Source organism: Lepidochelys kempii, chromosome 6 (assembly GCF_965140265.1).
Source record: "Lepidochelys kempii isolate rLepKem1 chromosome 6, rLepKem1.hap2, whole genome shotgun sequence".
In the NCBI taxonomy this organism is placed as follows: Eukaryota; Metazoa; Chordata; order Testudines; family Cheloniidae; genus Lepidochelys; species Lepidochelys kempii.
In genome coordinates this window covers 15,716,155-15,737,285 of record NC_133261.1, presented here as the reverse complement: position 1 = coordinate 15,737,285, position 21,131 = coordinate 15,716,155, and the positions used below count along the sequence as shown (strand labels likewise).

Here is a 21,131-nt window from a genome sequence, read left to right as displayed (position 1 = left end):
CCCTCCTACAAGGCAGGTCATTGATTCAGTCCCCACCTCACCCCTTCACATGTTGGCAAGAGACAGTGCCTCCTAATAAGACAGGACTGCCATGTGCCTGGCCATGGTGCCAGTCACCACTGAGTGGGGTGAGAGTTTGAGAGGAGTTACCTTCATTCCCATAGACTGAATCTTTGAATGCCTCTGGCCTGTCCTGGAAAAAAATTACAGGCCCATGAGAGCTCACCACATCGAGAGGCTCTATCCCATTTTGGATAGTCAGGAACCGACGGCCTCCTGGGGGGGCAGGGGGAGAAGGAGAGAGAGAATTAGAGAGTCTGGAGGCTCTTCAGGGTTGCCAGTAGGATGCAGTCAGCAAGCTGAAGCAGAGCTCACTCAGAACCAGCTGCTGAGCTGACAAGGAGTGATCTCTGCTCACACGTCTAGGCCTCAGGACTGTTCTGGAGACAGAACTAGGACTCTGGCCTGTGGAGTCCAAGGAGCGTTTACTGGTTCCTACACAGCTACAGGGGACAGTCAGGCCATTGTCCCATCATGGCTGCCAAAAGGATGGCCAGATGGGAAATCTGACTTTGTGGTCTGTGTCAGATGCATTGGTGTGAAGTAACTCAGTATAGCTATTTGATGCTCTTAGAAGCTGTTGAGTACCTTACTCATGCAGTTGATCCACTGGTCTGAGCGAAAGTTCATGCTCCTTGCCAACTTTCTAGGCTTAGAACATAGCTAATTGAGAGCTCTGGATAAGCTTCAGCTAGTGTGGGTCTGGCACCAGCAGCATGCCATATCCATGCCTAGCACAGAGAGGCCAGACTTACTTGCAGTCACCCCTGATGGGCATATGGTCTGGCAGGGCTCCAGCTGGGATGGTGAGCAGGCTGAGGCACTACAGAAGATGTACACCTAAACCAGACATGGCAGGAACCCAAGTTAGATAATGCACTGGCCAGTCATTCTAGTCAGCAAGTGCACAGCCTCAAACATGCATCTCCTAAAAAAGGACTGGCCCTGGCTGTAGTAGGAATGACTACCAAAGATAGCCATTCAGCCCCCTCCCCCACCCCTTTAACCTTCAGGGTCATGTTACTGTAATACTGGGCTTGCATCTTCACTGGGGAAGTCCCTAGTCATGGCATTCAGCAGAGGGCAATGCACCCTGGTATATCACCAGCCAAGCAGGTGCCAGTGTGTACAAGTCACTGGAGGAGTTCCTCCGGTGGATTTATTGGGCAGGCAAAACCTATGAGTAGGCTATTCTTGGATTGAGAACTGGGGTGGTATTTGTTCACCCCAAGGAGGCCCTACTCCAGCAGCTAAAGCTCCATGCTATTTTCTAATTGGTAGAAGGCTGATGCAGGTTGTGCTAGAGCTGCTTCCACCCAAGGTCAGTCTTGTACCCAGGCCAGCAGTGACTAGAACCATGCAGTTCAGTGGTCATAGGGATGAAGACCAATGTTCTTAGGATAGAGGAGCACTGCTCCTGAAGAGAAGAGGGGCTGCAGAACATGTGAGCCAGGTGCCCCCACATGCTCACCTACCACAATGTGAACAAGGTACCAAGATTCACCACACCTCCTTACAGGGGTTGCAGCCTGCACCACCCTCCAAAATGGAGCTTTTCCAGTTGGATGGGCAATGTTCTTCTTTCGAGAAAGAGGCTGTTTGGGGTCACTACCTTGGCTGTAGTAGGAATGGCTACCAAAGATGGGCATTCAGCCCCTCACCAGTCCCTCAAGCACCATCTGGGCAGCAGAGTCCACAAAGGCAAAGGTGGAGAGGATGAAGCGCTGGTGGTGAGTCGGGAAGGGCAGCTCAGATGATGCAGGGCCCATGGGCACAAGCTGGGTTCTGTAGTTGTCTCCCAGGAACGGGCACCTAGGAACAAGGAAGGGTAGATTTAAGCAGGTTCCCAGGATTACCACTCCTTGAGAGCCAGTAATTCCCTTCACCCCCAGCCACTCACCCGTCCACCAAGATGGGCCACTGAGGCTGCTGCAGGGGGTTAGCGCTTGGGGTGGCCCAGCACTGGTGCAGAACCAGAACCAGGGACAGGTCTGTTCTGTGCAGGATGCGAACCTCCATGTAGACAGGGTCCCTGAGCACCTTCACCACAGGGTAGTCTCTCTCTGTGAGACAGGATCTGTAGCTCGGGTCTGTGGGGGAGAGGGTAGGAGGAGAGCAGAGCTGAGACACCTGTGGTCCTTCAGGGGGATGGGATCTCCGTGCTGGAGTGAGGGGTCACCTACCTGGGTGACTGGAGCAGGTGTGGGGGGCAAGAAGACCTCGACCTGGACTGGCAGAAAGTCACTGGCATTGTAGATGCACCGAGCATGGAGGCTGCACAGGAGAGAGGAGATGGAGCTGAGGTTTGTTAGCCAAGCTAAGGTGTTTTAGGAGTCACATTGTGCATCTTTACCCTCCCCCTGCCCTGAGGCTATTTGTACCCATTCAGTTTAAATGGCCACCACTGCTCAACATGGCAAGATCCAAGGGCCACTCACTGAGTGCATAAGATCCTACACAATTGCTCATTCTCAGCCCACTCAGGTTTTGGCCTTACTGCCTCAAGCAGTGATCTAGTCAGACTGAACCTGGTTGGCCGATTTAAGTCAGCACTTGGATGGAAGATATCCAAGTGAAGTCTCCAATGGAGAGTTGACAATTCAGTCATTGACACGTGTTCTTGAGAGTCAGCACCAAGTGAGTAACCTAGTATAGGGAGAGGTGGGCAGTCATTACTAGGAGATTCAGAAAGAGGCTCTAGTTACTCACCATTAATTGCATGGTGGTTTGCCATAGTAGAAGCCATTACCCTAGTATCTCAGCCACATTTCAGTGTGGTTTTATTCTTCCTTCTCATTGAAATTGGACACACACACCAAGAGCTGGTCAAAAGTGTCAATTTTCTACAGAATATTTTAGAATGATTTTAATCAAAGTTAACCTTTGATGACAAATTCTAACAGACTAGAGTCCAGAATTTTGATTTCTGGTTTCCAGAGTCAGTTTTCCCTCCCACTGAAATGTAGAGTTGTCAAGCTCTAGTATTCGTTAGCAGTCCTGAACTGAAAGACAGTGTTTGGGGGGTACTGGAAAGTCAGCTGTCAACCAACTCTTAGCCCTGAGATTCTTTGGTCCTAAAAGAACTAGAAACTAAAGGGAGTTGACAGGTGGTTTATTAGATTCCTCAGAAAGAATGGATTTGTCTCACTGAAAGACTCTTCCAGGGCAGAAGTAGACCAACTTACGTGAAGGTGCTGTCCCGAGTGATGGAGCCCTCTGGCCCAGTCTGTATGTCAATGCCAGAGATCAGCTGATTCTCATAGATCAATTTGTCCCCAATCATCTGGAGGGGAATGGGAAACAGGAGGTGTTTAGTCCCTTTGAGAAGCAGAAAGGGTTCTGTGCTATGTCAGGGAATGTATTGTCACCTGGACTGTGGTGCCACATTGTGTGAGAGGGAAGTGGAAGAGCACAAAAGCTTCAGTCATCCTGATGGGGTCACACCCTGCCTGGGCATAGGCTAGCCGGACACTGTCCAGGATGATGGGGTGGTCAGACATGTCCTTGGAGGCCACCAGAATGAAGTGACCATCCATAAGGCACTGAACAGTGACTGCAACACAAAGGAGTAGGTTAAGCACAGCAATTGCAACCCAATGATGCTGGAACATGTGGGGGCAGGAACTCCCAACCCTTTATTACAAGCCAGAGTTAGGTTTGGGCACAGGCATACTGAGGGAGAGGCCAATATTCACCATGCCTCAGAACACAGGCTAGTACACCCCCTGTTTTATTTCTCCTTGAGTAGAATAGAGAAGGCTATGGAAAAAGAGAGCTTGGAGCCAGGATATTCCCACAGTGGAACCCCAGAGATAAGATGGATTCTTTCCACTTATTTTGCAGTAGCAGAGCTCACACTGTAGGCCCTTCATAGACTGAGGTTTCTCAGGTGTTGAGTGTTCAGGCTTGTATTCTTGAGCCATTTCCTGTCCGCCCTTTACAGTTGGGGTAGTGGGAATTGTTGTGGAGAGCTCCCATGCTTTAAATGGGAAGGACCCCAAGCCTGAGTATGAACATCTATGGATGTACTTAGTTTACATCAACTCTGGGCCCTGAATAAGTGACCTGGAGACACTTTCCATTCCCTGCTTCTTCACCCTGCCCAGTGGAAATGGAATGAGGCAGCTGACTTGTGGCCTAGCTCCCTCTTCCAACTGAGTGTTATCATGTTAACATGCCCTGAGCAATGTGGGCCAGAGCTCCTCCAGCTGGTCCCTTACCTGTGTTTCCATAGTAGCAAGGAGTAGTTGGGTCAGTCCCATCATAGCAGCAGCCAGCCTGGAAGCAAGCAGCTTGGTCAAGGGCATTTGCACAGGGGATCTTCCCAGCCACCACTTGGCACTGCTCCTGTGTTAGGCGGGCACCTGGAAGATCAGGTTAGAGACAGTACTGAAGATTGTTGGGAGCACAGTACATGGCCACTTTTCTACTCCAAGATACTTTTGGGTACCACTGATTGTGTGGAGAGGTCATCTGGATCCCTCTCTGGCCTGGTTAGGGCATGCCTCAGGACCAGGGCCCCAGGAGATAGTGGGGTGGTAGCTATAATGGTGAAGCTTGCTCTAGTAGGCTTCATTTGTTTGGTCTTCTCCCACAGCTACTGTCTTTACCTATTTTCTTATGGTTTTTAGACTAGCTCACCCTTATTAGGCCTCATTGGTAAACAAGTGAGCACTTGTTTCTGGTTCCACATCTGTTTTTACTGAGTATGGTTTCAACTTGGTCCTTGAGTTGTATCAATAGGCCTTTTCATTTAGACCAATTCAGTCTGTCTCCTTTATCCCTTCCCTGTGTTTCCCCCATCACTACTTCATGATGTTATGAACTTTCACATATTTTACAGTCAATCTCACAATTAGAGTAAGTTTGCAGACCCAATCACCACAACAGGTTACACAATACCCATGGACCTGACACCACATGCTCAGATCCACACCACTCCCAAGCACATTAGTTACAAGAAAGGTCATAGTTCTGGTTTTATCATCCAGCCCTGACACAAACCAGGATAGTTCTCGGTAGAGGCCTCAGAGTCAGGATGGGCTAAGTTCTGAATTTGAAGGTGTTCTGCAGTATCTTGGGCAAGGGTGAAGGGCCAAGACAGCTTCCCTGAATCCCAGTGGAGGAGACACAGGAGAATGTACCTATATTACTCAGTGGAGGATAGATGGGCTGGGGCACCGGGCGCACCAGGCCCGGCTGGGGCACCGGGCGCACCAGGCCCGGCTGGGGCACCGGGCGCACCAGGCCCGGCTGGGGCACCGGGCGCACCAGGCCCGGCTGGGGCACCGGGCGCACCAGGCCCGGCTGGGGCACCGGGCGCACCAGGCCCGGCTGGGGCACCGGGCGCACCAGGCCCGGCTGGGGCACCGGGCGCACCAGGCCCGGCTGGGGCACCGGGCGCACCAGGCCCGGCTGGGGCACCGGGCGCACCAGGCCCGGCTGGGGCACCGGGCGCACCAGGCCCGGCTGGGGCACCGGGCGCACCAGGCCCGGCTGGGGCACCGGGCGCACCAGGCCCGGCTGGGGCACCGGGCGCACCAGGCCCGGCTGGGGCACCGGGCGCACCAGGCCCGGCTGGGGCACCGGGCGCACCAGGCCCGGCTGGGGCACCGGGCGCACCAGGCCCGGCTGGGGCACCGGGCGCACCAGGCCCGGCTGGGGCACCGGGCGCACCAGGCCCGGCTGGGGCACCGGGCGCACCAGGCCCGGCTGGGGCACCGGGCGCACCAGGCCCGGCTGGGGTTAAGTCACATTCAGTGGGCTTGGGGCAGGTCAAGTTAACATCATGGGTGGCAGCAACAGCCCTGGTGCTCAGCAGTTCCTCCACTCGGACCTGCAGGTGGTTACGGCCATCCTGTACAGAAAAGGAAGTAGAAGTATTAGGTGTGTCAAACAACCCTGAGGCATTAATAGAACTAGGTGCAGGGGGACTAGTAGGGAGCCAATAGCTGTACCTCTCTGCAGGGGGTTATGGAAGAGGTCAGAGTAAGATTACTGTGGGCTGTCCAACTAAACACTTCACGGCTGCAATAGCTCAGTGACAGTTTCTGGACCAGAGCCAGGGACTGTGCTTTGCTGGGATGCAGGCACACGTCTTCGTAACAGGATCACAGAGAATGCCATGAGGTCAGAAACTCACCTTCTTCAGCACATGACAGCCATTGTAGCCTGCTGAGAAGGTCACCACCCCTTCTTGGTTAGATGTGACCCAGTGGAGGCAGATGGAGCAGTTGGTAACCTCAAAGGCTGTCCCAAACTCATCTGTGGAGATAGCATGGAAGTGGCAGGAGAAGTTTGACATGAGAGTTCCTTTGGCACCCACTCCCCACCCCAGTAGTGCAGAAGACTAAAGTCTCTTAAGTACTCCTATTTGGAGGAGGGATAGTGGTCCACTACATTGTGGAGTCTCAGTGCAGCTCAGGGAGACCTGATCCTAAAATGGGGAGATTCCCCATTTATAAGGGATCAGCTGACTCTCAAGTGAGGTTTTGGGACATAGCCCTTTCAGAGCACTGCAGTGACTCCAATGTCAAGTTATCCCACAAGACAAGCCTAGGCCACATAAGCAGCTGAGAACTCAAAGCCAATCCTTTGGGAGGTTACAAGAAGGCTTGTGTCCTCTGCCTTCTGTCCAGGCCTCACAACTGAGAGGCTTATTTTGGAGCAGGAGCATGTGCAATAACATAAGCTAGAAGGAAGAGAGTTAGGTCTGGCACCAGTCTGTTTAGGCCATCCAGATACAGCCTAGGATATTCACAGGAAGTGCTGTGTGGCATAAAGGAGAGTGTCAGTTCAGAGTAACTACACCTGTATTCCCTCCTTGTGGTCCCCTGAGGACATCCACTCTAGGCCCTCAGCCATCACCTCTCTTGGGCAGAGGCCTGCACCTCTGAGCCTCCTGACCAGTGTGTTCCCTGCCTACACAGCAGTATCCCCAGCAAGCCAGACTGCCTAAATGGCCAGCACCTGCACTTTCCTTTCTTTCCAATAGGTAGGGTCTTACCAAATTCACAGCCATGAAAAATGGTCACCAACCATGACATCTGGTCTTGTGTGCTTTTACCCTATACTATACAGATTTCATGGCGATACCAGCATTTCTCAAATTGGGGGTCCTGACCCAAAAGGAAGTTGCAGGTCACAAGGTTATTTTAGGGGGTGTCACAGTATTGCCACCTTCAGTTCTGAGCTGCCTTCAGAGCTGAGAGGCTGGAGAGCAGCAGCTGTTGGCAGGGTGCCCAGCTTTGTAGGCAGCGCCCCACCAGCAGCACAGAAGTAGGAATACCACACAACCCCCCTCTTCCCCCATGCACCCCTTTTTGGGGCAGGACCCCTACAGTTTCAACACCACAAAGATTCAGATTTAAATGGCTGAAATCATGAAGTTTCTACAATTTTAAAAAATATATGACTGTGAAAGTAGCCAAAATGGACTGAATTTGGTAGGGCCCTAGCTATGACCAGTGTATTGCCAGCTGCTGTAAGTTACCACTCAGCATCTTCTAAGCAAGCACATTTATTCTTGAGACAGAGGAGATGTTAAAAAATAAGACCCTACATGCATGCAAAGAAGCTGACCAAAGGTCACCGCAACTGCTAACTCAAGCTCTGGTAGGTGTCACTCCTTCAACCTTTCCCCAAGCATCCCCCCCGAACCCTTGGTGAGACAGGTCTGTCCCTTTGCTGAGTCAGTTTAAACTCAGGCTCTTTATCTAGCAGTCCTTTCTTGGTCTATTGGTCCCCAGAGAGCCCAGTTTGAACTAGTGTATGGGAGCCTCTCCAGGGGAGAAGGCAAATCAGCCAGATTGCCTAATGGCCATCCACTGTTTAGTTCCTGGAGGAGCTGCAGTAGCCCCTCCCCCATGAAGGGGAGCATAAGTTAGCCCTAGACCAGTCATTAGGACAATGGACACTCATATTTAATTCAACAAAGCCTTCCAAGGATATGCAGGAAATTGCCCTATCAGACTAGCCCATGAGCTCAAGATCTAAGGTTAACAGGCAGACCAGCTGAGATCATGGCAAAAGGAAGAGGTCACATCTCTTCTCCAGCCTGCCCAACAGAAGTAATTAAGTCAGAGAAGCTCCCAGTTAACACCATTAGCAGATGGAAAGGCATAGGAGGACCCCTCCAGGCAGCCACTTACCCACAACTTTGAAGCGGACAGTGCGGCCCTGGCTGGGAAAGACCAGCAGCTGCATCCCATAGTCTCCACAGTCATACTCATATCCATGCTGCAAGACAGAGAAACTGACCCTGCGGAAGTCCCCCTGCCCAAGGGCTGTCCCTAGGGACCAGAGCAGCACTAAGCCCACAAAATGCCTATAGCCCAGTCCCATAGTATCAGGCACTGCTAGTAAAACCCTGCCCAGCAGCCACTTCCCATACAAGGAAGCTGTGGGACTGGGGCTTTATAGGATCCGTGTGGGAAGGGGAGGGGTGTGAAGCATGAGAGCAGAGAGGCTGCACCTGGGGAGCTCCCTGCTGCTGCTGAGGGCCAGGTCACAAGTGCAAAGCTCAGGGGGAAAAGAAAATGTCAGCAAAGCTCCTACCCCCATCTTCAAATGCAACCCCAGCCTCCTGCCTTCCTCCCGGTTCTTGTTTTGATATTGTGATGGGAATTGAAGTTTCCTTCTCCACATGATCTTTTTCTCCACTCTGTTTCTCTGTGTTCCTCTTTCATGTAGTGGTGCAGATCTGTGCCTGCCATGCAAGTGACTGGGGGTTGATCCTCCAGTGAGGAGGCGGCATGTTTGATGAGGTTGCCTGCGATAGCAGGGGATTGCACTTTATGTCCCACAATTTCCTTTCCAGTCATATATTTTCCTCCCTTGACTACATTTATTCTCTTTCCCTCCTCCACATCCTCATCCCTCCAAGCTGCTCAGAGCTCTTGATATACATTCATTGAGTTTCACTACACCTCTGGTGAGAGAAATAAGTATCATTATCCCCATTACACAGATGGGGAAACTGAGGCACAGGGCGGCACAGCAACATGCCCAAGGTCACAGAGGGGGATTAGCGTCAGGCTTGAGATTAGACCCCAGGGGTCTTGATTGCATGTGCCGTGCACAGACCAGGAGATCACACTGCCCCTCTTTCAACATGAAAGTCTGAAAACCTCCTCTGAGGGGAGCATGACCAGAATTGAAAACAAAAAGGTGAATGGAAGAAACAGGAGAAAAGAAACTCAGCTGGTCTGCTAATATTCTTCTTAGTTTATTTCCATTTTCCATCCAAGGGTTGTATTTTGAAAAAAGCATTGAGATTCCGTCTTTTAAATGACACTTTTCAAACCTATGTAGTGTGAAAAGCTGGACACAGCAACCAGTGCCTAGATGTGATGCTGATTGGTGCCCTAGAAGTGCCTGGGAGAAATACAAGCAGTTTGGATTCCTTCAAATGCCAACAATTTCCTGCTCTACTGATAAGGGACCCTCTCCCCACCCTTTTCCTTCTTCCCCTTCCTCTCCCACTCCTGCACATCTGAATAAGCTGACCAGGTTGGGCTGGTTCTTCACTCCCTGCTGCTCCAGGTTGTCTGGGACTTTCAGTTCCCAGCCCTCATACAGCAGATTAATGGACCCCAAGTCACCAAACTTCATCTTCTGCATGATCTGCTTCTTGAGCTGATTAACTGGAGATTGGCTTCCATGCACAGTGTTCTCTAGTCTATGCAGATGATGTTCAGGATCACCCAGGTGTTGGTCGGTGGTTCAGGGCCAAAGGTGAAGGGTTGTGGGTGGGCGGCCTTTTCCAAGGGAGCCTTGCAGACATGGGTGGGATAATCCTGCAGCACTGCTGAGCAGCCGTCCTTCTGACTAACCTAACATGACAGGTGAGGAGCAGAAGAATTGGAGACATTATCACCAGAAAATGCCTATTAGGGTGTTATGCCCAACTACTGCACCCATCATGCTCACCTGCTACCCCCACACATTCCACCTGCTACACCCAGTATCCCCCCCAACCCAGCCATTATCATTACTTATTATTTTGTAGCGCCCAAAAGTGTGTTTTGCATTTCCCCGAAACAAATACAGACACAAACCTTGCCCCAAGAGGCTACTGATCCTAGCCCTTGTCTACACTAGGGATTTCTCTTGGTTCCAACCCTTGGCGTCTTTCACTATTATGCTTTCCTTTTGATGGACTTGAAGCATTTCTCAGCATGGATCCATGTAGGGTATGTCTACACTGTACACTAAGCCTGCGTCTGTGGGATCCAGGCTTATGGACTCCGTGTTTCCAAGCCTGCACTTGAGCATACATACTGCACTGTAAACCTGGGTTTATAATTGCTAGACCCAGGTCTCTCAGCCACGCTAATACATCCATACCACACTACGCAGACCTTCTGACTCGGGCCTGTGCCTTGAGCGGTGTCTACACTGCAAAATGATAGGACTTGGACCTGAATCGCAGTAGGACTTGGGCTCTGACCCACCTCCCTAGCAGGGTCCTAGGACCCGGGTCCTGAGTGCTTGCTGACCTGAGTCAGACAGATTTGTGTGTGGACAGGAGTGGGGCTTGGAATCAAACCCAAGTCAGACATACCCAAAGTCTCACCACACTTGTTCTATCACTGAGGCAACTGAGGATTTGAATCCAGAAATAACATTACAGAAACAACTGCCTTCAAACAAATTCAAGCAATTCAAACAAATCCTACTGGGGTGGGGTGGGGTGGAGTGGGGTGCGGGGAAAGAAACCTAAACATTCACAAGGTGAGGATTTTAGACCTGATTGAGAATCAAGTGGCTCCTTTTACCTAATTTTTGGCGACCCAGATCGGTCTCAGTCTCAAAGGCACAAAGATCATAGAATCATAGAATCATAGAATATCAGGGTTGGAAGGGACCCCAGAAGGTCATCTAGTCCAACCCCCTGCTCAAAGCAGGACCAATTCCCAGTTAAATCATCCCAGCCAGGGCTTTGTCAAGCCTGACCTTAAAAACCTCTAAGGAAGGAGATTCTACCACCTCCCTAGGTAACGCATTCCAGTGTTTCACCACCCTCTTAGTGAAAAAGTTTTTCCTAATATCCAATCTAAACCTCCCCCACTGCAACTTGAGACCATTACTCCTCGTTCTGTCATCTGCTACCATTGAGAACAGTCTAGAGCCATCCTCTTTGGAACCCCCTTTCAGGTAGTTGAAAGCAGCTATCAAATCCCCCCTCATTCTTCTCTTCTGCAGGCTAAACAATCCCAGCTCCCTCAGCCTCTCCTCATAACTCATGTGTTCCAGTCCCCTAATCATTTTTGTTGCCCTTCGCTGGACTCTCTCCAATTTATCCACATCCTTCTTGAAGTGTGGGGCCCAAAACTGGACACAGTACTCCAGATGAGGCCTCACCAATGTCGAATAGAGGGGAACGATCACGTCCCTCGATCTGCTCGCTATGCCCCTACTTATACATCCCAAAATGCCATTGGCCTTCTTGGCAACAAGGGCACACTGCTGACTCATATCCAGCTTCTCGTCCACTGTCACCCCTAGGTCCTTTTCTGCAGAACTGCTGCCTAGCCATTCGGTCCCTAGTCTGTAGCTGTGCATTGGGTTCTTCCGTCCTAAGTGCAAGACCCTGCACTTATCCTTATTGAACCTCATCAGATTCCTTTTGGCCCAATCTTCCAATTGGTCTAGGTCCTTCTGTATCCTATCCCTCCCCTCCAGCGTATCTACCACTCCTCCCAGTTTAGTATCATCCGCAAATTTGCTGAGAGTGCAATCCACACCATCCTCCAGATCATTTATGAAGATATTGAATAAAACCGGCCCCAGGACCGACCCTTGGGGCACTCCACTTGATACCGGCTGCCAACTAGACATGGAGCCATTGATCACTACCCGTTGAGCCCGACAATTTAGCCAGCTTTCTACCCACCTTATAGTGCATTCATCCAGCCCATACTTCCTTAACTTGCTGACAAGAATACTATGGGAGACCGTGTCAAAAGCTTTGCTAAAGTCAAGAAACAATACATCCACTGCTTTCCCTTCATCCACAGAACCAGTAATCTCATCATAAAAGGCGATTAGATTAGTCAGGCATGACCTTCCCTTGGTGAATCCATGCTGGCTGTTCCTGATCACTTTCCTCTCATGCAAGTGCTTCAGGATTGATTCTTTGAGGACCTGCTCCATGATTTTTCCAGGGACTGAGGTGAGGCTGACTGGCCTGTAGTTCCCAGGATCTTCCTTCTTCCCTTTTTTAAAGATTGGCACTACATTAGCCTTTTTCCAGTCATCCGGGACTTCCCCGGTTCGCCACGAGTTTTCAAAGATAATGGCCAGAGGCTCTGCAATCACAGCCGCCAATTCCTTCAGCACTCTCGGATGCAACTCGTCCGGCCCCATGGACTTGTGCACGTCCAGCTTTTCTAAATAGTCCCTAACCGCCTCTATCTCCACAGAGGGCTGGCCATCTCTTCCGCATTTTGTGATGCCCAGCGCAGCAGTCTGGGAGCTGACCTTGTTAGTGAAAACAGAGGCAAAAAAAGCATTGAGTACATTAGCTTTTTCCACATCCTCTGTCACTAGGTTGCCTCCCTCATTCAGTAAGGGGCCCACACATTCCTTGGCTTTCTTCTTGTTGCCAACATACCTGAAGAAACCCTTCTTGTTACTCTTGACATCTCTGGCTAGCTGCAGCTCCAGGTGCGATTTGGCCCTCCTGATAACATTCCTACATGCCCGAGCAATATTTTTATACTCTTCCCTGGTCATATGTCCAACCTTCCACTTCTTGTAAGCTTCTTTTTTATGTTTAAGATCCGCTAGGATTTCACCATTAAGCCAAGTTGGTCGCCTGCCATATTTACTATTCTTTCGACTCATCGGGATGGTTTGTCCCTGTAACCTCAACAGGGATTCCTTGAAATACAGCCAGCTCTCCTGGACTCCTTTCCCCTTCAAGTTAGTCCCCCAGGGGATCCTGGCCATCCGTTCCCTGAGGGAGTCGAAGTCTGCTTTCCTGAAGTCCAGGGTCCGTATCCTGCTGCTTACCTTTGTTCCCTGCGTCAGGATCCTGAACTCAACCAACTCATGGTCACTGCCTCCCAGATTCCCATCCACTTTTGCTTCCCCCACTAATTCTACCCGGTTTGTGAGCAGCAGGTCAAGAAAAGCACCCCCCCTAGTTGGCTCCTCTAGCACTTGCGCCAGGAAATTGTCCCCTACGCTTTCCAAAAACTTCCTGGATCATCTCAGTGACTGATAAAAAACAGGGTCAGGGATAAGAGAAAAAGAGGGGGAAATGGTGAGAATGTGAAAAGGGAGAAAAAGGGGAGAAAAACAAAGACTGATAAAGAGAAAAGCTGGATTGTTCGGGTGGCAAGTTTGCAAAATTAAATAAACTCAACTTTATTTTAAGCTTTCTTTTGCACTGTTGTCCTTGTTCCTCCTTCACCCCTTTCTTTCAAGGTGTCCTTGTTAGTCAGCAGAACCACCTCACCCACTTACCTTAGGTAGCAGCTGACCCATATCCACAGTTTATTATTCTGATGGCTCTAGCCTGGCAGTTCTGCTGTGCTGTAGGGTTACCATAAGTCCGTATTTTCCTGGACATTTCCAGCTTTTTTGGTTCTTAAATCGCCATCCGGGAGGAATTTTTAAATATCTAAAAACGTCTGGGATTTTGCCATTATTATTTTTCCCCAAAGAAGAGTTTATCATTCAAGAAAGAGAGTGAATGTTGATCATTTGAGAAGGAAAGTGAATGTTGATCCCTCGAGAGAGTGCCTGCTTTTCCCCCCCTAGCACCCAGCGCTTGCGCCGTGAAACAGCTGTTTTGCGCAGCTGGGAGGGAGGGGGGAGGAGGGGGAATGCAGTGCGCTCAGGGGAGGAGGCAGAGCCAGGGCGGGGATTTGGGGAAGGGGTCCAATGGGGCAGGGAGGGGGCGGAGTTGGGGCACGGACTTTGGGGAAGGGGTGGGGAAGGGGTGGAGTTGGGGCAGGGCCGGGGGGCAAATCCTCCTCCTCCCCCCCACCCCCCGTGAAGTGTCCTCTTCTTTGAATATTCAAATATGGTAACCCTACTGTGCTGCTCTGTTGTCCTGGGTCATTCCCTCGGGGATGTTTGGGTTATCACCATGGAAAACCCCTGGCATTCAGACTAAAATGCCCCAGCCTGCAGAAACGGAAAGCAAAAGATGTTGTCTCAGGGTCTAAGGTACAGCAGCCAGAACTTTGGAAAGTCTGCAAGTGACAAAGAGGAATGCGGGGGGAGGGGACTTGATCCCTTTACTGTGCTTAAGAAAAAACATCACTGAGATGGGTCCTAACCAAATCCTCAGTGTGTGTTTGAAATTGAAAACATTTGCTGCTGGCGTGGGGACTTCCAGCTCCCCTTCCTGTGCAGTGTGTGGGGATTGGGCAATATCCTCTCATGCCACTCCCTGTGTTTGTCCAGCCTGGGCATGTGCGTGTTCATACCTAGGCCTCCCTGTTTGTGTGGGGTTAGTAACAGGGTTACAGGGGTGGGGAGTGCCTGGTAGCTCCTTGCCCATTGGGATGATGGAAGGGTTGTCCTGGTTCTAGCTCGGCTCCTCCTGGGGCAGGGTGGGGGTAGCTGAGTGCCCTCGCTGGGGGTGCTCTGTCTCTCCAGTCCCCCTTGTCCTGGTTTTTTCCCCCTTCCTACTGTAAAATGGAGGAGAAAAACCAGGCTGGGTAAAAAAAGGGGCGAGACTGGCTCGGGAATGGCTTTGATGGGAGAGTGGAATTTAGGTGGGAGAAATTAAAGGAGTGGGGGATGGAAGAGGCAATTTCTCACTTCTCCAGTCTAAATCTTTCCATCCTTTCCCCACCCCTCAGCCTTCCCCATCCGAAGCAACATATTCTCCCTCCCCCCACAAACAGGGAGCAGCTAATTCCATACACTCCGTACAGCACTGTCCCTACCACTTATCCACCAGTTACTTCTGCCCCCACCAATTAATGAAGAGAGGTATCCAATCACCATAGCTCTGCCCTATGTAGATTTTACGGACAGAAAAGGGACCATTCGCTCATTGCATCTGATCTCCTGTATACCAGAGAATCATGTCACCCTGTTATCCCCGTATCGAGCCCAATAACTTGTGTTTGGCAAAAGCAAGCACTGTGGTTATGCCAGGAAGGAAAAAGATCCAGTGCCTGACTCCCATATGGCAGGAGTCTGAGCCCTCAAACTCCTCTGCTGCATGATCTGCTTCTTGCTCTGATTGACAGTGTCTTGGAGGCCGACTTCCAGGCACAGGACTCCTTGGCTACAGGATATGGTCACAGGCAATCTGGTCCCATTTGGAGGGTCCAGCCTGATGACCAGGGGATGTCGCTAGGTGGCCTCTTGCTATGGAGCATCATACGCATTGGTGGTACAAGACAGCTGCCTAGGTGAGCAGCCACCCTTCAGATTAACCTAATGTGCCAGGTAGAGAAGCAAGAGAACCCAAGACATTACAGCCAGATGGGACCTCTTAAGTTATTGTCTTCACTTCCTGTCCCCACCCATTGGACTGATCTTCTGGAGCTGGAGCCTATTCTATCCTCGCTGTCAGTGTGAGATCCCTAGGAGATCAGGCATCAGGAGTCCTAAGGGGCCATGGGTTTGTTATGCTACTTCCCTTCTTGCTCTGAGCTCAAGGAAACCACTGGTAGTTAACAAAGACCCTGAGATCAGGCAGGTCTAGACGGATTTCCATACTGCATGGAGATGTCTGCTCAGACCCCTGGCTTCACTGGATCCCACCAGTGAGATCTCCACTATCCCCATTGATCCCAGGCCATGCTTCTGAGAGTCGAGTTCTGTCCTGCCCATTGCTGCTTTGCTGCTATTGTTGCTTCTTCCCATTCCCTGGCCTGAGGCCTTTCAGTGGCTGGGCTGGGTAGCCCGGATATTTTCTTACCTGTTTCTCTTCTGGGCTGCGTTTTGCTCTCCATTGGTGGCAGTTCCATTGACCACCCCCTGTCTTTATATGGCCATGATGCATTTTGCCAGACTCCGCCCTCTGCTGGTTGCACACATCCCATTGGTTGAACCCCAAGTGGGGGGACTCTCTTGTTTCCTCTCTTCCTAGTGTAACGGACGGACGGGGCTGGGAGCACACCTGTATGTCTTTGGACTGTGTATTGTATTGTGTGCGTGTGGGTCGTTTGGCTGCTGAGTTGTCTCATTAGTGCTGTTTTTAGCACATCGTTTTACTAACGTATTTTTAGGGTGATACTTCCCCTCACTCTCCCGCCCCATCCAAAATGCTGCTGTTAAAATCAGTAACCTGGCTCATTGCTTCAGAAATTTCACGCACACCCCACTGGAGTCTCTGGCTTCTAGTCATGCGTCACGGCCAGTCCTGGTCCTTGCCTTTGAGGCCCTGTGTCACACAGTGTCCACCAGCGTGTTCAGCAGGGTCCATTGATCTCCCCTGCTCCCCTGCCAGTGAGGCCAACCTCCAACCGCCCTCCTTTCCTTCCCCGGCAGACTTTGTGCCTCCTTCAAGCATTCTCCTTGCCACCAGCATAGAAATCAAGCGCTAGAATGAAGAGTGGGAGAGGAACAGTAGAGAGGAAGATCAAGAGAGAGAAATGCAGGAGGGTGGTGAGAGTTCCTCTCTCTATATTCCTCCTTTTCTATCCCACAGGCACACAGTTTCTCTCTGTAGCTGTCAGTATCCCACCCAGCGCTGCTCCGACCTGCCTGTCTGCTAACCCTAGCAGTTTTATCTGTCTTCAAAAGCCCGGCAAGACCAAAGAGGAAACTGTTTGCTCTGCAGCCGGGCCTGGGAAAGCCCCTGAGATCAAAACCGGGGGAGGAGGACAGGAAGGGGAGATGGGGGAGGTGACTGGAGTGCTTTCTGCTGCCCCGGATCAAACATCACTAGAGACAGGCCTGCCCCAGACACCCAGATTCAAACGTGGAGGGTGTCTGAAATCTGAATTCAGCTCTGGATCTGCATTTCACCAGTGGCCCCTGGCTCCATAATAGTCTGGACCAACCCAGGAGGCCCAGTTTCCCCCCTGCAGTGTACAAATAATTCCCAATGAAGTCAAAAGGCATTACTGCTCCTCTGTAAAGCATTGGGTCCTTGGATTGCAGCACTCCCGCCTCGGAGAGCTCTGAAATCTGGATGTGGTGTTGGACTGGGACTTTGCAGCTTGAGCCAATTTCTGAACATCGCTCTGGATCCTGCCTGGAGCTACTCAGTCTCCCTGACACTCCCTTGCAATGCTCTGCAGAGCCAGGAAGATGAGGCTACAGCTTATTAGCTAGTGCATGTAAAGCGCTGTAGAGACATACAGCCAAATCTATCCCTGATGTAATCCTGCTGACAGGCAGGGCCGTCTTTAGGCATACGCAGACTACCTGGCTGCTGGCTGCGTAGGGCACCCGAAAATTTGGGGCATGCCTGGGCCTTTGTGTCCACCCTCCTGCCTCTTTCTATCCCTGTTCTAATCTGACCCCTCCTGCAGGCTCCTACCACAGCTGGCTGCTGCAGCCTGGTGAGTCTTCCTCTGGAAGAGATCTAGTACTTAAAAGTGAAAAAGCCCTTCCAGCCTTTCAGACTTATTAGCACAACACTGAAATTGTTAAAGAGCCATTCAAGGGGTAAAAAGAAAAGGAGGACTTGTGGCACCTTAGAGACTAACAAATTTATTTGAGCATAAGCTTTCGTGAGCTATAGCTCACTTCATTGGATGAATCCGATGACGTGAGCTGTAGCTTACGAAAGCTTATGCTCAAATAAATTTGTTAGTCTCTAAGGTGCCACAAGTCCTCCTTTTCTTTTTGCAGATACAGACTAACACGGCTGCTACTCTGAAACCATTCAAGGGGTAATGAAGCCATTTGACAGGCATTTGCCAACCACCCGGTCTATGCTGTCAGTTTCTGAATTTACTGACAAAAACAATTGTGCATTACTGTAATAGTTACTCAGAACATGTTAGTCTACAGGACCTTAGTTTAAAATATGCTTTAAAAATATTTCATTAGTGTGTTGCTGAAGATTATAAAATCACATCTCTAAAAAAATCCTAGCATAGATTTTTAGGTGCACAATCTGAGTATTCATTTTTAGCCTTAAATGCTTGGATCTTCAGACATTTAGTTTTTTAAACAAATCCTTCAAAAGACCACCCTTATCTAAAATACACATGCGAGCCCGGGTTGCTGTTGGGCATAGGGGCACCAGTTTAATAATACTGCATAGGGCCCCATAAATCCTAAGGACAGCCCTGCTGACAGGAGTGAAGTTATACCACGGAGGCAGCGGTCCAGAAGTGCCATGGAAGCACCGAATATGATGAAGGCCATGGGAATACTCAGGAGAAAGAAACCAGGGCACTAGAGCACTCATTCAAAAGCCAAGGCCAATGTATTGGCCTCCAAGTTGATTTTCCTCACATTGTTGCCCTCTCGCTCACTCGATAGCCAATTGCAACAGTCCCTGTGACAACCGTCACCTGTCACCAGCCAAACTGGAGCTGCAGAGTTTGCAAGAGAAGATTAAAGCCATCAGTCACCTTTGAGTCAATACAGTAGAACTTCAGAGTTACCAGTCAACCACACACCCCATTTGGAACCGGAAGTACGCAATCAGGCGGCTGCAGAGACCAAAGGAAAAAAGCAAATACAGCACGGTGTTAAATATAAACTACTAAAAAAAAGGGAAAGTTTAAAAACCAAAAATTTGGCAAGGTAAGGAAACTGATTCTGTGCTTGTTTCATTTAAATTAAGATGGTTAAAAAGCATCATTTTTCTTTTGCATAGTAAAGTTTCAAAATTGTATTAGGTCAATGTTCAGTTGTAAACTTTTGAAAGAACCACCATAACAGTTTGTTCAGAGTTACGAACAAGCTCCATTCCCAAGGTGTTCGTAACTCTGAGGTTCTACTGAATCCCTATTCAAAGATGTCAGTTTCCTGGAAATGGGCCAAAGTATTATAAGTGGAGTGAGGAGTGATGCCCTATACCTGCCCAGCACATCACTTGCTTTCAGTGGCCTACAACTTTGCCAAACTTTAACTGTTTAGGATCAAATATTCCTTGGTTGCTCCCTGCCTAAGGCTTAATATTTTGGCCAACTTCCCCCAGAAACGTCTCAGCCATCACTCACAACACTGTTAGGGAAAATAGTACTTCTACCAATTCCAGCTACACTTCCAAGTCTTCTTTTAAGAAGTGTAGTTCCTTCTCCCCCCCTCCCCTACCCCCGCCCAAGGTACAGGTACTTGAAATTTGGTAAGGGATTAGCGCTGGGGTCACAGAGGCATATTTTGCTGTCCCTTTGAAGATCAGCCCCCACTTTGGCTGAGTTATGATTGTGTCCCCTTGTGCATTTGCATTATGCTGGTCTTTAATTGAATCATCACATGCTCTTTTCCACTCCCTCATTCAATGCACCAATCACATTTTATGACAGAGGCATAATACGTCTTTTTATCCACATTCAACGTGTGTGGCCACATGCCTTGTTTACTGCCCGTCAGCCAAACCCTGCACTGAGTGCAGAATAAATTAATTTCCTCCTGGGCTTTAATATAGTAGACGTCATCCCAGCACTTGAGTGCTCCACCAGCATTAATGGGTTTATTGTAATAGCACCCCAGGTAGGTAAGGGGTACTGTTGTCCCCATTTTGCAGATGGGGAATGGAGGCACAGAGAGGGCCAGGGAAACATTCATCCACTAGTTGTGAGAGTCTCAGGATCCCAGTGCCCCACCTGAGAAGCCTAGAATCTGATTTTTCAGAGACATTGAGCATCCACACTCCCACTGGCTCTGTCTGCAAGTGCATGGGTGGTGGGTATAATAGGCAAGGGGAGGCGTTGCCTCTCCTAGCACAGCAATCCCCGCTGCCTAACACCTGGGCCGTGGTCCCCCCTGCCATCTGCCGGCCTCTTTCCTTCCCTGCTCTGACCCTTCCCCAAGGCTCCCACAGCTTGCTGCTGCTGCCTGGGGGGAGTCTTCCTCCTCTCTTCTACCCCATCCCCTTCCCCACTCAGAGGTCCCTGCAGCTGCCGGCCTGTGTCTCTCCACAGGGCACAGGGAGTGTGTGTGTCTCTGTGTGTGTGTGTTAGAATGCCAGCTGGGAGTCAGTGGGGGGTGGGGGGAAGCAAGGAGGCGAGCAGAGGGGATCCCTGAGTAACTTTACACAGTGAAAAAGCCTTCCAGAGATCTAGTAGCAGAGATCACTGAAACTCTTAAAAAGCCATTAAAGTGGTAATGAAGCCATTTGCCAGTGCCCAGGAAGCCTTTGGCCACATTCAGCTGGCTTTTATATTGTAGGAAAATGTGTTATTGGGGTTAAAAAGAGTTTCCAAATGACGACCTTTCAGTTAGTCTCTGTACCCAGAAGACGCAACTGCTGACCTGGCAGAAGGAGGAGCTGACGTAGCCAGTGAGTTTATTTCTTGATCTAGTCGTTTTATTCAAACCCTCTTTAAGTAAACGAGACTCTGGCAGGGAATTCGGTGTAAGAAATACTGCCTTAATATAGGCTGTCAATGACAAGTGCTTTTTCAAAAAGAGAGATTAAGCTTCAGGTTGGCGCAGATATCCTGGCTTTTCGTTTCTTTCTACACAGCATACACCGAATTCCCTGCCATGCAGAGGAGAATCTATTTGGCAACTGAGCTATACCTGTTCCCTGTTCAGTTCCCTTGGGGAATGTTATTAGTGCTTTAAGGTGAAAAGGGGAGAGGGTGTCATGAGGGGCTCAGCAGCAGGGTGAGTGACTATAACTGGGTTCAAAAAAGAACTAGATAAGTTCATGGAGGTCAGGTCCATCAATGGCTACTAGCCAGGAAGGGCAGGGATGGTGTCCCTAGCCTTTGTTGGCCAGAAGCTGGGAATGGGCAACAGGGGATGGATCACTTGGTGATTACCTGTTCTCTTCGTTCCCGGCATTGGCCACTGTCAGCAGACAGGATCCTGGGCTAGATGGACCTTAGGTCTGACCCAGTAGGGCCATTCTTATATTATGTTCTTATGCGAGGAGGCAAGTGGCGCGGCGAGCCAACTACACAGCAGGTGTCTTGTAGGGGGCGGGGAAAGGGTCTGGCGGAGGGTCGAGGAGGCGAGCA

At 50.2% G+C, this 21,131-nt stretch overlaps 1 pseudogene; it reads right to left on the bottom strand.

Annotated features, from left to right (window-relative positions):
- Nucleotides 1-152: 152 nt before the first annotated feature.
- Nucleotides 153-8,403, bottom strand: LOC140913802 (zona pellucida sperm-binding protein 1-like; annotated as a pseudogene).
- Nucleotides 8,404-21,131: the final 12,728 nt, after the last annotated feature.